We start from the raw sequence: 16,429 nt of genomic DNA, 5'->3' as shown, positions 1-16,429 counted from the left end.
AGCTCAAAAAAGGCTGAGAGCAAAAGAAATGTAACCTTAGACTAACAATGAAATGACTGGGGGTACAAAATCATATTGAAACAGCAAAATAATGGGGAATTAAGCAAATATGGATAATATTTTATCTTTGTGCAAAAAAGGTGGACTATGTGCAAAATTCTAAAAGTAAAATACCCAGGGCAACTCAAATGTGAGTTCAAGATATTGACTGTATTAAGTGTCCTTAAAACTCTGTCTACTCAAACACTGTTGTACCATGTGAATAAAGTTATTTGTGTTTGTGCAGATGTCTTTTAGGTAAGTCATATTCAAGGGGGATTTTGGAAATAGCCTGATTCTTGGTGCTTTGATCATAGGCATTTACAATCAAATAACATTACTGCTATCATCATGGAAACTGCCAGTAAGTAGGACTTGGGTCTCCTCGACATAGTTCCCTTTGAATTCAGTCCTGAAATCTTTCTTGTCCTGACAACTGCTTTTTTTCTAATTTAAATATAAATATATATATATTTGACCATACCAGGTCTTAGTCGCAGCATGTAGAATCTAGTTCCCCAAGCAGGGATTGAACCCCAGCCCCCTGTGTTGGGAGCACAGAGTCTTAGCCATTGGACTACCAGGAAAGTCCTCTGACAACTGATTTTTAAAATTGATACCAAGACAAGGATGGTGGATACCATCCACCAACAAAATATCCTGTTACTTAGGCAAATCCTGAGGTTATATTATTCTTGATTTCAATAGTTTAAAAATTTGCTTTTCATCTGTGAAATATGACATTACAGACCAGTACAGCATCCAAACCACTGAAGTAAACATTTGTGAGATGTGTAAGGGGCTATGAGAGGAAATAAAAAGCAGAAAACAGCATCCGATTCAGGGGCCTAGCACATTGCCCTGTATACGTCATATGCTTAATACATGTTTGTTGGGTGACTGGGAGAGTAAGTGATAAAATAATGTAGAATGTGTGACTAACGCTAAATGAAACTATTGAGATCTTTTGACGGGGAGAAGTCCCTGTGGTCTGGGACCATTCCACTGTGGGGAAGAGAAGGGACTTAACGGAATGGAAGGATTGGCTAATACAAGCAGAGGGAAGAGTGTATTTCCATTGGTGACAAGCACAAGCCAAGGCAGAGAGGTGAAAATGTGTGCCGAGTCTGGTGGGCACCAGTTAGCTGGAGGAGTGTCGAGAGTTAACAGTGAAGTGTGGTGAGGGGTCAGAGTAAGGTGACTCTGAGGATCCCAGGCTAGAGAGAGGTATTGGGTAGGGAATGCAGTAGTGTGCACTGGGGGGTGGGGGTCTACAGTAATATCCATCCAGAGCCCTAGAGTCCAGGAACTGTCTACAGGCACTGAAAAATACTGATCTTTCACCTGATGGTAACATTACATTTTTTTGGCTGCATCCCACAGCATGTGGGATCCAGCTTACCCCGTCAGGGATGGAACCTGTGCCCCCTGCAGTGAAAGCACAGTCTTAACCACTGGACTGCCAAGGAAGTCCCAACATTAAAATTTTTTTAATTTAATTATTGTAAAATACACATAAAATCTACCATCTTAATGATCTTAAATGCACAGTTAATTAATACTAAGTACACTTGCCTTGTACGGTCATCACATACATCCACAGTACTCCTCATTTTGCTGAACTCTTAACTCTACCCACTAAACACTAAATCCTCATTTCCCACCACCCCAGCCCCTGGTAATTATCAACCTACTTTCTATCTCTATGAATTTGACTACTCTAAGTACCTCATACAAGTGGAATTGCAGTATTTGTCCTTCTGTGACCAGCTTCTTTCACCCAGCATAATGTCCTCAAGGTTTATCCATGTGTCAGAATTTCCTTTCTTTTAAAGCCTGAATAATATTTCTTTTTTTTTTTTTTTTTGCATATTCCAAAAGTTTATACATTTATCCATTAATGAACACTTTGGGTTGCTTCACTTTTTGTCTACTGTAAATAAGGCTGCTCTGAGTGTTTCAAATTCTAATATATGAAATTTCAGACCTGGATGACCATTTATTTCCATATGAGGGCTTCCCTGGTGGCTCAGATGGTAAAGAATACGCCTGTGGTGCTGGAGATCCCAGGTGCGACACCTGGGTTGGGAAGATCTCCTGGAGAAGGAAATGGCAACCCACTCCAGTATTCTTGCCTGGAGAATTCCAAGGACAGGGGAGCCTGGTGGGCTACAGTCCATGGGGTAGCCACATGGGGTCGCAAAGAGTCAGATACTACTGAGTAACTACTAACACTTTCACTTTCTTTTTTCATTTCCATATGATGTCATGATTTCATTGCCTATATCTGCATCTGAATTTATAAAACCAAGTTACTTTTTCACAAACTGACAAGAGTATTGAAGGAATGAATCCATAAATGATGCATCTATGTCAAAGTAAAGGCCAGTTTCCTGATGAGTGGACTGTACTAGCTGAAGTTTTGTAAAACTTTCAGTAGAAGAAAATGGTAGGAAAATGGGCCATCAGTGCCTATGATAGTACACACATCCGAAATTCCAAAAAGATCAACCAATGTGCCACCACTATGGGGTGAGTCAAATTCAATGTTAACTTGAATTTTATTAGTTTTTATGCTTCTGTTTGTATTTTGTTTGTAAATTTGTTTTGATTTGATTTTTTTTTAAGATACCTGACTAAAAATGTTCAAGACAGCTCTGATTTTTCTGAAAAATGTTAATTAATTAGTTTGGCTGCGTCGGGTCTTGGTTGGGGGACTTGGGATCTTTGATCTTTGTTGTGGCACAGGGGCCTTTTGTCACGGCATATGGGATCCAGTTCCCTGACCAGGGATGGAACCCAGGCCCCTTGCATTGGAAGCATGCAGTCCTAGCCACTGGACCACCAGGGAAGTCCCTGTTTTGATTTCAGAATTGAATGAGAGCACTAAGGAATGGATATTCCGTTTTATGTCTCAACACAGTTTAAAGTAACACTATATAAAATGAACAATTCAAGGTCACTGTGTGTGTGTTGCGGGGTAAGTCCCTGAGAATTCTACTACAGGATTAGGTTATTGATTACCTGGGAGATAAATGGAGATGACTCTAGTGACAATTCAGGGTTTAAGGAATAGAGAGGCGGCAGAACACAAAGAGTAAAGAATGTCAGTTTCTGGTTAGATGTGGAAAACTGAGAGGACACAACAGTGACTCCTGAGTTTGGACACCTGACTGTCAGAAATAGGGAAGTCCAAAGAAGTGACTGCTTGGAAGGAAATGATTAGCTAGATTTTAGCTCTGCTGAACTTGCGATGTTTGCCAGAAATTCAGCTGAAGATGCCTGGGGCACCAAAGCTGTGGGATTCCCCATTTCCATCTGCTAAGCTGTGGCTCCTGTTAAAAGCTGCTGTTAAAAGTGCCCATTGGTATTTCTCTTGTAGAAGTGGGGTCAAACTTTCCTCTTTAATTAGCTGTGGACCCAGGGACCCCAAGCAAGACACATTACCCAAAAGCCAAGAGGGAAAAGATAGATAAATTGAAGTATTTTCAGAAGAGCTTCTAAAGTCAAAAGACCAACAACAAAACCAGGAAGGCCTATTTTTTAAAAAAAACCTTTTACTGTCATACAGAGTGAAGTGAGTCAGAAAGAGAAAAAGATTGCATTTTAACACATAAATATGGAATATAGAAAAATGGTACTGATGAACCTATTTGCGGGGCAGGAATAGAGACGCAGACGTAGAGAATGGGCCTGTGGAGCAGCGAGGGAAGGAGAAGGTGGGACGAATTGAGAAAGTAGGACTGACATATATACACGTGTTTGTAAAACAGACAGCTAGTGACAAGCTGCTGCAGAGCACAGGGAGCTCAGCCTGGTGCTCTGCGAGGACCTAGAGGGGTGGGATGGGGTGGTGGGAGGCTCAGCAGGGAGGAGATATTTGTATACTTATAGTGGATTCACATTGTTGAACAGCAGAAACTAACACAACATTGTAAACCAATTATCCTTCAATTAAAAAAAAATTACCAAAAAAGTTGCCCAAGTAGTACAGAGAACTACATATGCTTTCACTCAGATTCCCCAGTTAACTTTTTACCATATTTGTATTACCATTCTCTCTCTCCATAAAATTCATATGCTCTAAGCATTTGAGAGTCAGATGCAAACATACTGTGTCACTCAGCCTTAGCACTTCAGCACAAATTTCCAACAAATTGGGACATCTTCCCACATAGTTCAGTTCAGTTCAGTCACTCAGTCGTGTTCGACTCTTTGTGACCCCATGAATCACAGCATGCCAGGCCTCCCTGTCCATCACCAACTCCCGGAGTTCACTCAGACTCACGTTCATCGAGTCAGTGATGCCATCCAGCCTTCTCATTCTCTGTCGTCCCCTTCTCCTCCTGCCCCCAATCCTTCCCAGCATCAGAGTCTTTTCCAATGAGTCAGCTCTTCGCACGAGGTGGCCAAAGTACTGGAGTTTCAGCTTTAGCATCATTCCTTCCAAAGAACACCCAGGGCTGATCTCCTTCAGAATGGACTGGTTGGATCTCCTTGCAGTCCAAGGGACCCTCAAGAGTCTTCTCCAACACCACAGTTCAAAAGCATCAATTCTTTGGTGCTCAGCCTTCTTCACAGTCCAACTCTCACATCCATACATGACCACAGGAAAAACCATAGCCTTGACTAACCATCAATTAACATCGATACACTTGCCATTTAATCCACAGGCCTCACTCAAAATTTGCTGGTTGTCCCAGTTATATTCTTTGTAGGCCCAGGATCCAGTTCAGGATAACACTTTCTGTTTAGCCATCATGTCTCTTTAGTCTCTTTAGTTTGGCCCTGTTCCTCAGACTTTCCTTGACTTTTCTGACCTTGACACATTTGAAGATTGAACATCAATTACTTTGTAGCATGTCCCTCACTGCTGGACTTGCCTGATGTAACTTCATGATTAGGTTCAGGTCATGTACCATTAGCAAGAATATTCAAGAGGTGATCCTGTGATCTCAGTGCATCATATCAGGAGGCATGTGCTATCATATGTATTGACGTAATTTAATTTTTATCACTTGGTTTTGTCAGATTTCTCCCCTGTAAATTAATAAGTGGTTTTTACTTATGAATAAACAATATTAGTAGACAGCCTACAGAACGGAAAGCTTTCTCTTACCTCCTATATCAGTATGAACTTTTAGATCCTGTTTTGTTCAATGGGTTATAGCCCTTTACGATCATTATTTATTTGGATATTCACATGTTCCCAGATATGGCCAAGGGAGCCCCTTCCAGTTGGCTATTGGTCCTTTAGACATACTTGAGGACTCTGTTGTATAAGATGTTCCAAGCTCATCTTATACTTTCTCTGCCCCAGCCCTGGACTCAGCTATTTCTTTAGGGGAGAATGCTATTCCAAAAATAAGATCTGCATGCTAGGCATGCTCATAGCTCCTGGGTTATCATTGTTTCTAGAATTTTTCAGTAGACAGAGGTAGGAAATGTATGTATGTACAAACACATAATACACACATATGCACACATATAATACATATAAATTATCTACAAATGATCCTCAAAATTAGTGGCTTAAATAATAATTCTGTATTATCTCTCATGGTTTATGAGAGCCAGGAATTCAAAGTGTGTACAATGGGCAATGCCTTGTTTCTGTGCCATGATGTTTGGGTCCTTGGGGCTGAAATCGTCCAAAGGTTGTTCATTCACATGTGTGGCACTTGCTGCTGGCTTTCAGGGTCAGGAGCTATCCCTGGAGCACCTACATATGGCCTGCCATGGGACCCTGGCTTATTCACATGTTGGTGACTAGATTCCAAAGTCAAGCAATGAAAGGGAGAAAGAGAGAGAGAAAGAAGGTGAATTTTTATATTCTTTCTATAACCTAGCATTGGAGGTCACCTAGACATTAAGTTCTAGACTAGAAATCTTTTCAAGAAAATTAGAGATACCAAGGAAATATTTCATGCAAAGATGGACACAATAAAGGACAGAAATGGCATGGACTTAACAGAAGCAGAAGATATTAAGAAGAGGTGGCAAAAATACACAAAAAAACTACACAAAAAAGATCTTCATAACCAAGATAAACACGATGGTGTGATCACTCACCTAAAGCCAGACATCCTGGAATGCAAAGTCAAGTGGGCCTTAGGAAGCATCACTATGAACAAAGCTAGTGGAGGTGATGGAATTCCACTTGACCTATTTCAAATCCTAAAAGATAATGCTACTACAGTGCTGCACTCAATATGCCAGCAATTTTGGAAAACTCAGCAGTGGCCACAGGACTGGAAAAGGTCAGTTTTCATTCCAATCCCAAAGAAGGGCAATGCCAAAGAATGTTCAAACTACTGCACAATTATCTCACACACTAGCAAAGTAATGCTCAAAATTCTCCAAACCAGGCTTCAACAGTATGTGAATCGAACTTCCAGATGTTCAAGCTGGATTTAGAAAAGGCAGAGGAACTGGAGATCAAATTGCCAACATCCATTGGCTCTTAGAAAAAGCAAGAGAATTCCAGAAAAACATCTACTTCTGCTTTACTGAATATGCTAAAGCCTTTGACTGTGTAGATCACAACAAACTATGGAAAATTCTTCAAGACATGAGAATACCAGACCACCTTACCAGCCTCATGAGAAATCTTTATGAAGGTCAACAAGCAACAGTTAGAACCAGATGTGGAACAATAGACTGGTTCCAAACTGGGGAAGGAGTTTGTAAAGGCTGTATATTGTCACCCTGCTTATTTAACTTACATGCAGAGTACATCATGTGAAATGCTGGATAAAGCACAAGCTGGAATCAAGACTGCCGGGAGAAATATCAATAACCTCATATATATAGATGATACCACCCTTATGGCAGAAGTTGAAGAGGAACTAAAAAGATTCCTGATGAAAGTGAAAGAGAAGAGTGAAAAAGCTGGCTTAGAACTCAACATTCAAAAAACTAAGATCATGGCATCTGGTCCCATCACTTCATGGCAAATAGGTGGGGAAACAATGGAAACAGTGACAGACTTTATTTTGGGGGGCTCCAAAATCACTGTAGATGGTGACAGCAGCCATGAAATTAAAAAACACTTACTCCTTGGAAGAAAAGCTATGACCAACCTACACAGCATATTAAGAAGCAGAGACGTTACTTTGCTGACAAAGGTCTGACTAGTCAAAACTAGTGTTTTTCCAGTAATTATGTATGGACATGAGAGTTGGACTATAAAAAAGCTAAGCACTGAAGAACTGATGCCTTTGAACTGTGGTGTTGGAGAAGACTCTTGAGAGTCCCTTGGACTGCAAGGAGATCCAACCAGTCCATCCTAAAGGAAATCAGTCCTGAATATTCATTGAAAGGACTGAAGCTAAAGCTGAAACTCCAATATTTTGGTCACCTAATGGAAGAACTCACTCACTGGAAAAGACCCTGATGTTGGGAAAAATTGAAGGCAGGAGGAGAAGGGGACAACAGAAGATAAGATGGTTGGATGGCATCACTGACTAGATGGACATGAGTTTGAGCAAGCTCCGGGAGTTGGTGAAGGGCAGGGAAGCCTGGCGTGCTGCAGTCCATGGGGTCTCAAAGAGTCAGACTGAGCGAATGGACTGAGTGAGACATTAAGTTCACCCCACATTCAAGGGCAAGGAGATTATACTCTACCTTTTGAAGGGAAAAGAATTTTTTAAAAACCCACCAAAATGTGGATCTACTTTAAAACCACCGCAGTATCAATATCTATAGCTATCCTTATGAAAGATCATGAGCTCATGCCAAACTTTCAATTCCAATCCAGCAAGGTCTAGTCTAGCTTCCCCTCCTCCATAATTTCCTTCCCTGATAGTGAGAAACCTGGTTCCCATTACACTCAATTTATTTCTGTATTTTCTCAATCCCACTGTATGTCACTATGGAGCAAACACAGGGCCACATATCCCTGGCTGCACTGATTTTGGTGATTATACTGAAAAAGTTTATTTTTTTGAAAGTCTATTTTTAAAATATTTTTTAAATTTAATATTTATTTTATATTGGCGATATAGCTGATTTACAAAGTTAGTTTCAGGTACCGAGCAAACCGATTCAGTTATAATATACATATACCCATTCTTTTACATATTCTTTTCCGAAACAAGTTATTATACAATATTGAGTCGAGTACCCTGTGTTATACTGCTGCTAAGTCACTTCAGTCGTGTCCAACCCTGTGCAACCCCATAGACAGCAGCCCTCCAGGCTCCCTCGTCCCTGGGATTCTCCAGGCAAGAACACTGGAGCGGGTTGCCATTTCCTTCTCCAATGCATGAAAGTGAAAAGTGAAAGTGAAGTTGCTCAGTCATGTCCGACCCTCAGCGACCCCATGGACTGCAGCCTACCAGGCTCCTCTGTCAATTGGATTTTCCAGGCAAGAGTACTAGAGTGGGGTGCCATTGCTTTCTCCATGTTATACAGTAGGTCCTTATTAATTATCTATTTTATATATAATAGTGTGTATATGTTTTAAAATGGTAAACATTAATTTCTCAGTCATGTCTGACTCTTTGCAACCCCATGGACTGTAGCTTGCCAGGCTCCACTGTCCATGGAATTCTCCAGGCAAGGATACTGGAGTGGGTAGCTGTACATTATGCCCATACTAATTTATCCCTCCCCTCCACCTTTTCCCTTTGGTAACTATAAATTCATTTTTGGAGTCTACAAGTCTGTTTCTGTTTTGTAAATAAGTTCATTTGTATCACCTTTTTAGAATCCACATATGAGTGATTTCATGATATTTATCTGTCTGACTTACTTCACTTAGTATGATAATCTCTAGATCCATCCATGTTGCTGCAAATGGCATTATTTTATTTTTTTATAGCTAAGTAGCTATTCCACTGTATATATATACCACATCTTCTTTCTCCATTCATCTGCTGATGGACATTCAGGCTGCTTCCATATCTTGACTATTGTAAAAAGTGCAATAATGAACATTGGGTTCATGTATCTTTTTGAATTATGTTCTTTGTGAGATATATGGCCAGGAGTGGGATTGCAGGATCACATGGTAGTTCTGATTTGATTAGTTTAGGAAACCCCCGTATAGTTCTCCATAGTGGTTGTACCAATTTACATCCCCATCAATGGTGTTAGAGGATTCCCTTTTCTGCACAACCTCTCCAGCATTTATTGTTTGTAGACTTTTTGATGATGGCTTTTCTGACTGATGTAAGATGGTATCTCATTGTAGCTTTTTAAAATTATTGTATTTATTTATTTTTGATGTGGACCATTTTTAAAACTTTTAATTTATTTTCGTCTGTGCTGGGTCTTTGCGCAGGCTTTTCTCTAGTTGTGGCAAATGGGGGCTTCTCTCTAGCTGCAGTGCACTGGCTTCTCATTGCAGGGGTTTCTCTTGTTGCGGAGTAAGGGCTCGAAGGCATATGAGATTCAGTAGTTGTGGCTCCCAGGCTCTAAAGAATGGGCTCAATAGTTGTGGCTCACAGGCTTGGTTGCTCCACAGAATGCAGGATCTTCCCAGATTAGGGATCAAACCTGTGTCTCTTGCATTAGCAGGAAGATTCTCTACCACTGAACTACCAGGAAAGCCCTCTCATTATAGTTTGGATTTGTAATTCTCTAATAATTAGTGGTTTAGCATCTTTTTGTGTGCTTTTTGATATGTCTTCTCAGGAGAAATGTCTACTTAGATCTTCTGCCCAGCTTTTGATTGGGTTGTTTGTTTTTGTTTTTTATATTGAGCTACATGAGATGCTTGTATGCTTGCTTAATTTGCTATTTTTTTCCATTCTGTGGGTTGTCTTTGTTTTGCTTATGGTTTCCTTTACTATGCAAGAGCTTTTAACTTTAATTAGGTCCCATTTGTCTATTTCTATTTCTAGGTCCCATTTGTTTATTTTCATTACTCCAGCAGATGAATGAAAAAAGTTGTTGCTCATGTTTTCCTCTAAGAGTTTTATAGTAACTGGTCTCACATATAGGTCTTTAACTCATTTAGAGCTTATTTTTGTGTATGTTGTTAGACAATGTTCTAGTTTCCATTTTTTACATGAAGCTATCCAGTTTTCCCAACATCACTTATTGAAGAGCCTGACTTTTCTCCATTATCTAGTTTTGCCCCCTTTGCCATAGATTAATTGATCATAGGTCCGTGGGTTTATTTCTGGGTTTTCTATTCTGTTGCACTGATCTATATTTTTGTTTTTGTGACAGTGTCATACTGTTCTGTTTACTGTAGCTTTGCAATATAGTCTGAAGCCAGGGAACCTGGTTCCTCGAACTCTGTTTTTCTTTCTCAGAATTGCTTTGACTCAGTTCAGTTCAGTTCAGTCACTCAGTTGTGTCCGACTCTTTGCAACCACATGAATCGCAGCACGCCAGGCCTCCCTGTCATCACCCCACTCGCGAAGTCCACCCAAACCCATGTCCATTGAGTTGGTGATGCCACCCAACCATCTCATCCTCTGTCATCCCCTTCTCCTCCTGCCCTCAATCTTTCCCAGCATCAGGGACTTTTCCAATGAGTCAGTTCTTCGCATCAGGTGGCCAAAGTATCGGAGTTTCAGCTGCAACATCAGTCCTTCCAGTGAACATCTAGGACCAATCTCCTTTATGATGGACTGGTTGGATCACCTTGCAGTCCAGGGGGCTCTCAAGAGTCTTCTCCAACACCATTTTGGCTATTTCGGGTCAAAATTTGCATTTCCATACAAATTTAAATTTTTTTCTTCTAGTTCTGTGGAAAAGCCTATTTTTAAGAACATTTGTGACAAAAGGATGATTTCCATATTTATAAAGAAACTGTTAAGAGCACTCAGAATCATAAGAATTATTTCACCCATAGAAATAAGAAAAATGTAAATTACTTAAAATGGTAATTTTTATAAAATTATGAAGTCATGATGAGCATTTAAAAATTTGGCCATTTACTTTTATGTCTACACATATTATCTTTGCCTATTTTAATTAATTTCTTTTTGGCCACACCATGAGGCTTGCAAGATTTAGTTTCCTGACCAGGGATTGAACCCAGGCCCTGGCAGTGAAAGCACTGAATACTAAGCACTGGACCACGAGGGAATTTCCCTCTTTGCCCATTTTATGCATTTGTGCCAAGGCCACCCTTGGGGTGCTCCTAACCAATATCTGAACTGGCAAGGGTTACTGGCAAAATTCAGGACTCCTTCAATAAGAACACTGGCTCTAGGTGTTGCCATTGGCATGGCTGGGAAATCTAGACTGGTGGTGGTTTAGCAGCTAAGTCGTGTCAACTCTTGTGACCCCATGAACTGTAATAGAGGTGTAAATTTAGGATTGTTTGAAGTTTGGTGGTGTACAGGTGTTATGCAGAGGGGAGGGTGAGGATAAGACAACAAAAACATTTTTAAGCGATTCGTTCATGCTTGGAACTGTTCCAAGAGCTCCAGTTGTATTCATTTCCTTTAACTTCACACTGCCTATGAGGTTGGGGGCAGATACTGCTAGTTATCCCCCAATATCTATTTTTTCCTGGGAGCAGAACTCCCAGGTGTTGGCTGGCTAGGCCATGTAGCTGACTAGAATAAAGATGACGCTTCCCAGTTTTCCCTGCTGGATGTTGCCATGTGAACTGTTCTGACCAATAGCATCAAAGCAGAAGTGCCGGGCTGTGTCTTACAGGTTGAGGATGTGCTATTGCTCTTTCTTCTTCCTTCCGGTTAGAATATGGTTGTATTCATTGGAGCCAGAGCCTGATAGGGAAGCCATATTTTAGGGATTGGTGATGTAAATTCGGGGCCCTGATGATTGTGTATCTTTCATACTCACCATGGACTGCCAATTTTTATGTGAAAGGAAAGGGCTATCTTGTTTAGTATTATTTTGTTATTGCTACTTTGCTACTAGCAGTTGGATCTAATGATAACACAGACAGGTGGTGATATTATCCCCATGTTACAAAGTACAAAGAGGTGATGAAGGACAAGGAGGTTAGGGAATTTCCCTAAGGTCACCGGCCCGCTAAGTGAAAGCTGAGACTTGCATCCAAGCACTGAGCTGCAGCAGAGCCTGCCAGCATGGTCTGGTTCTGCTATGGCAGATACAGCTCAGTACACAGTTTTTCATGTTAGTATAGAGACTCCTCACTCTGGCTTTCACACCCTCTTCCAAATGTCCTCATTGAAGTCTTAGTGCCCATTCTGCTTGCATCCAGCCTACTTTACCCCAGTTACTTTCCCATCTTCGCTAATGCTTTTCTCTTGGTCTGGACAGACTTCTCCCATTTCCATCTTTAAGGCACTTTCACATTTCTTCAATCCCATCTTCTTTTACTCCAATGAAATGATTCATTCAACCAATATTTTTTCCCCTATGTATTAAGAATGACACTACTTATATATCATCCCCGGAAGAATCAAGAAAACAGTCACTGAAATTATTTTCTGTGTTCTGTAGTTCATATGAGGAGCTCTGGTTGAGAAAGGCTAATAATAGACATGCAAACTGAAGTCAGTGAAAATGACTTGCTCAATCCACAGCATATGGAAAAGCTAAAGACAGGAAATTCCTGTGCTAAACAGCCTCTCATGTTATTATATAAACTAATCTATGGGAACCATGTTAAAATAAATCCCCTTAACTCCTTCTGTTACCTTTGCCCTCACTCAGTCAACCAAAATTTATTGAGATCTGCTGTGTGCAAAGCACTGGGGATTCTACTATGTGCAAAACAGATCAAGTTAGTTATAAGCTAGTGTACTTATCTTTGTGTTTGCCACAGCAGTGGCTTTCAAACATTAAACAAAATAAAAACAACAACAATCTCACTTAATGTAACCATAGCATACTTCATATATGGGATGATTTAAGAAGCAATGTTTCTTCTTAAACATATCAGGCCTTCCCTGATAGCTCAGTTGGTAAAGAATCCACTTGCAATGCAGGAGCTGCTGCTGCTGCTAAGTCACTTCAGTCGTGTCCGACTCTGTGCGAGCCCATAGACAGCAGCCCACCAGGCTCCCCCGTCCCCGGGATTCTCCAGGCAAGAACACTGGAGTGGGTTGCCATTTCCTTCTCCAATGCATGAAAGTGAAAAAAGAAAGTGAAGTCACTCAGTCGTGTCCAACCCTCAGTGACCCCATGGACTGCAGCCTACCAGGCTCCTCTGTCCATGGGATTTGTCCATGGGATTTTCCAGGCAGGAGTACTGGAGTGGGGTGCCATTGCCTTCTCCGGCAATGCAGGAGACCCCAGTTCAGTTCCTGGGTTGGGGAGATCCGTTGGAGAGGAGATAGGCTATCCACTCCAGTATCCTGGGCTGGAGAATTCCACAGTCTGTATAGTTCATGGGGTCACAAAGAGTCGGACCCAACTGAGTGACTTTCACTTAAGAAGCAATGTTTACCTTTACTACAGGTAATCACTCTGATATTTAAACTCTATTCTATTTCATTAAGGTAAAAATGATGATGAATGCCTGTTAAATTGATTTTACAGCCTACTCACAGGTTGGAAATACAGGTTTGAGAACTACTCATTCCCTTTTCCATTCAGTTATCCAAACAAACATTTACTGGTGCCTACTGTGTGCTGGGCACAGCTCAGAGAGCAGTTGCTGAGCCCCACCTGCCTTTGTGCTCATCTCCTTACATTGTTTCTGGGACTCTCTGCTCCACCACCTGACCCTCTTTTCACAAGCTAATCCCCATCAACACATGAAAACATTTAAACAGAAAAGGCAAAATCTCCCTTCTCCACATATCTCTATACAGCTACTCCCTACTAGTCTTAGCCATCCTGTCAAACATTTTAAAAGCATGGTCTCAACATTCTCACCTCCCATTCATTCCTCTGTACACTGTGACTTGACTTCTGCCCACTCATTCACCAAAACTGCTCCCTGCAAAGAGCCCGATGACCGTCCTGTCAAATCCAAAGAAGAATTTGTCTATTATCCTACTTGCCATCTTCCATAGCTAACATTGTGACCACTCCCTCCATCTCAGCCCTTGGCTTCCATGATCAAATATCTTCTCTTTTTTCTTCTTGCTTCTTTTGGTTTCCCTTTTCAGCTCCATCTTCTCTGCCAATCCCCTGCAGGCTGGTCTCCAGAGGTAATCACCTAAGTCCTCCTCCAGACTAACCAAGCTGAAAGTCCCAGTCTCTTAAAAACACTTCCTCAAATACACCCAATATCTGATACACTCCTAGTTTCCATTTCCAAATGCTTCTCATATCTTGTCTCCTCTCCACTTGGACAAATATTCCCTCCTTCCAGTTTTTACCCACTCCTGTCAAATTGTCATAACAGTGATTCTAAAACACAAGTCTGACCACGTGTCATTTCTCCATTTATATCGCCTCGGTGGTCTCTTGTTGCCTACAAAGTCTGTGATCCTCAGCAGAGCAAACGGGGCTCGTTATGAGGTGGCAGTTTGCCCCACTGCAGCCTCATCTCCTGCAGCTCCCACTCCATGTCTCGGTTAGAGCCCCCTTGTGCAGTGTGCTTCTCCAGGCTTCTGTGCCTGGGTGGACACTTGCTGCTCTTCCTGCCTAGTGTCCCCTTTCCTCTATTGAACATAAAGCCCTCACATGGACTCCACTGGAGGACCAATGATTAAGAATCTGCCTTGCAAAATACAAAGAAAACAAAAACAAACAAACGAAATCTTCCTTGCAATGCAGGGAATGAGGGTTCAATCTGTGGTTGGGGAACTAAAATCCCGCCTGTTTTGGAGCAACTAAGTCTGTGCACCACAACTAGGGAGTCCCTGCGCCACAGTAAAAGTCCTGATGCAGTGAAGATCCTGAGTCCCGCAATTAAGACCTGAGGCAGCTAAAAAAAAAAGAGAGAGTCCTAACTTTCAGGCCTCCTCTGAGAAAAGAACCATGTGAGCACCACGCTCCCTGACGGAGAGGCACTTTCTTTTCTGTGCTCCCAAGGCACACTGGTCTCTTCACTAGTGACTGAGCCCCCATGTCTTACCCATTTTTCTGATGACTTGAGCATACAGCAGAACTGGACACACTGTAGATGCTCGATAAACGTGGTGTAATGTTTAGCCACCTAGTACTAGATGGTTACAAAAGGCTAGAACCCACACATTGACCTGAAGATGCCTTGGCTCATTCCTGCCAAAATTTTTTTTTAATAATCTCAAACTTACACAAGCACTGCAAAAATAGTCTAAGGAACCTCAGATACGCTTCACCTGGACTCACCAGGTGTCACCCTTTTGCCCCCACACTTGCTTCATTTGTCTTCTTTTCTCTCTGTACTAATTGCAGACATCATGACAATTTACCCACAAATATTTCAACATGTCTCCCAAGATCAAGAATGCGCTTCTATAATAAAGAATGCTCTTCTTTGTAACCAATGATTAACACTCAGAAAATTTAACCGTTGACACAAGGTTACCCAGTATGTAGTCTGAAATGAAATTTAAATTTCCCCATTTATGTCATTTTAAATTGTTTGGACCCAGAAGCTCTGTTAAGTGATCATTTCCTCATGATCAGATTCAGAATAAGCATTTTTGGCAGGAATACTAGGTAGATGGTGTACACCAGTCATGTCTTTGCTCCATTATTGGTGATGCTGAGTTTGATCATTTGGTTAAGGTGATGAGTTACAGATTTCTCTCCTGTGAAGTTTACTGTTCCCTTTTGAGTGTAGTTAGTAAGCTAAGTGTGGGTGTGCATATCTTCATGTTGCATGATTATCTTCTTCCCCAACAACTTTTTACTCATTGATTTAGGTGCTTTTTATCCAACATTTTTTTTATTGTGGTAAGACACACATAAAAGTTACTACTGTAACCATTATGTTTGCAGTTAGTGGTGTTAAGTATATTCATAATGTGCTACCATTACCACTACCCATCTTCAGAATTCATCTTGTAAAATTGAAATTCTATACCCACTAATAATGGCCACCCTTCCTTCAACTCCTGGCAACCACTGTTCTTTCTGTCCCTGTGATTTTCGCTCTCAATACTTCATATAAGTCTAATCATAGCAGTATTTGTCTGTTACTGGCCTATTCACTTAATATAATATTAAGATGCTAAATTCACACTAAGAGCATAACGTGAATCTCAAGTTTCATCCATGTTGTGGTTTATGTAAGAATTCCCTCCCTTTTTAAGGATGGAATAATATTTCATTGTATTGCTAATCTAATTCTTCTCTACTTGAAACCTTGTGTTCGCTCTCCCATGCTTTTGACAAAGTGTAAAAGGTGAAATCAAGATGCCATTTTGTTTGGGGGGTCAAAACACACTGAGGCAGTCTGTTTACAAAATTGTGGTAAGTTTTGGAAAATGAGGTTGGAATGTAGTATCTCCGGTAAGCAAATGGAGAAAAATATCCTCCCCCAGTTCTGAGAAGACTAGATCACAAGGAGGACAGGTCATCACAGTGGAGCAGAACACAGAAGTACCTG

This window comes from Capricornis sumatraensis, chromosome 1 (assembly GCF_032405125.1).
Source record: "Capricornis sumatraensis isolate serow.1 chromosome 1, serow.2, whole genome shotgun sequence".
In the NCBI taxonomy this organism is placed as follows: Eukaryota; Metazoa; Chordata; class Mammalia; order Artiodactyla; family Bovidae; genus Capricornis; species Capricornis sumatraensis.
The sequence above is the reverse complement of the archived record's forward strand: the minus strand, read 5'-3'. Positions refer to the sequence as shown.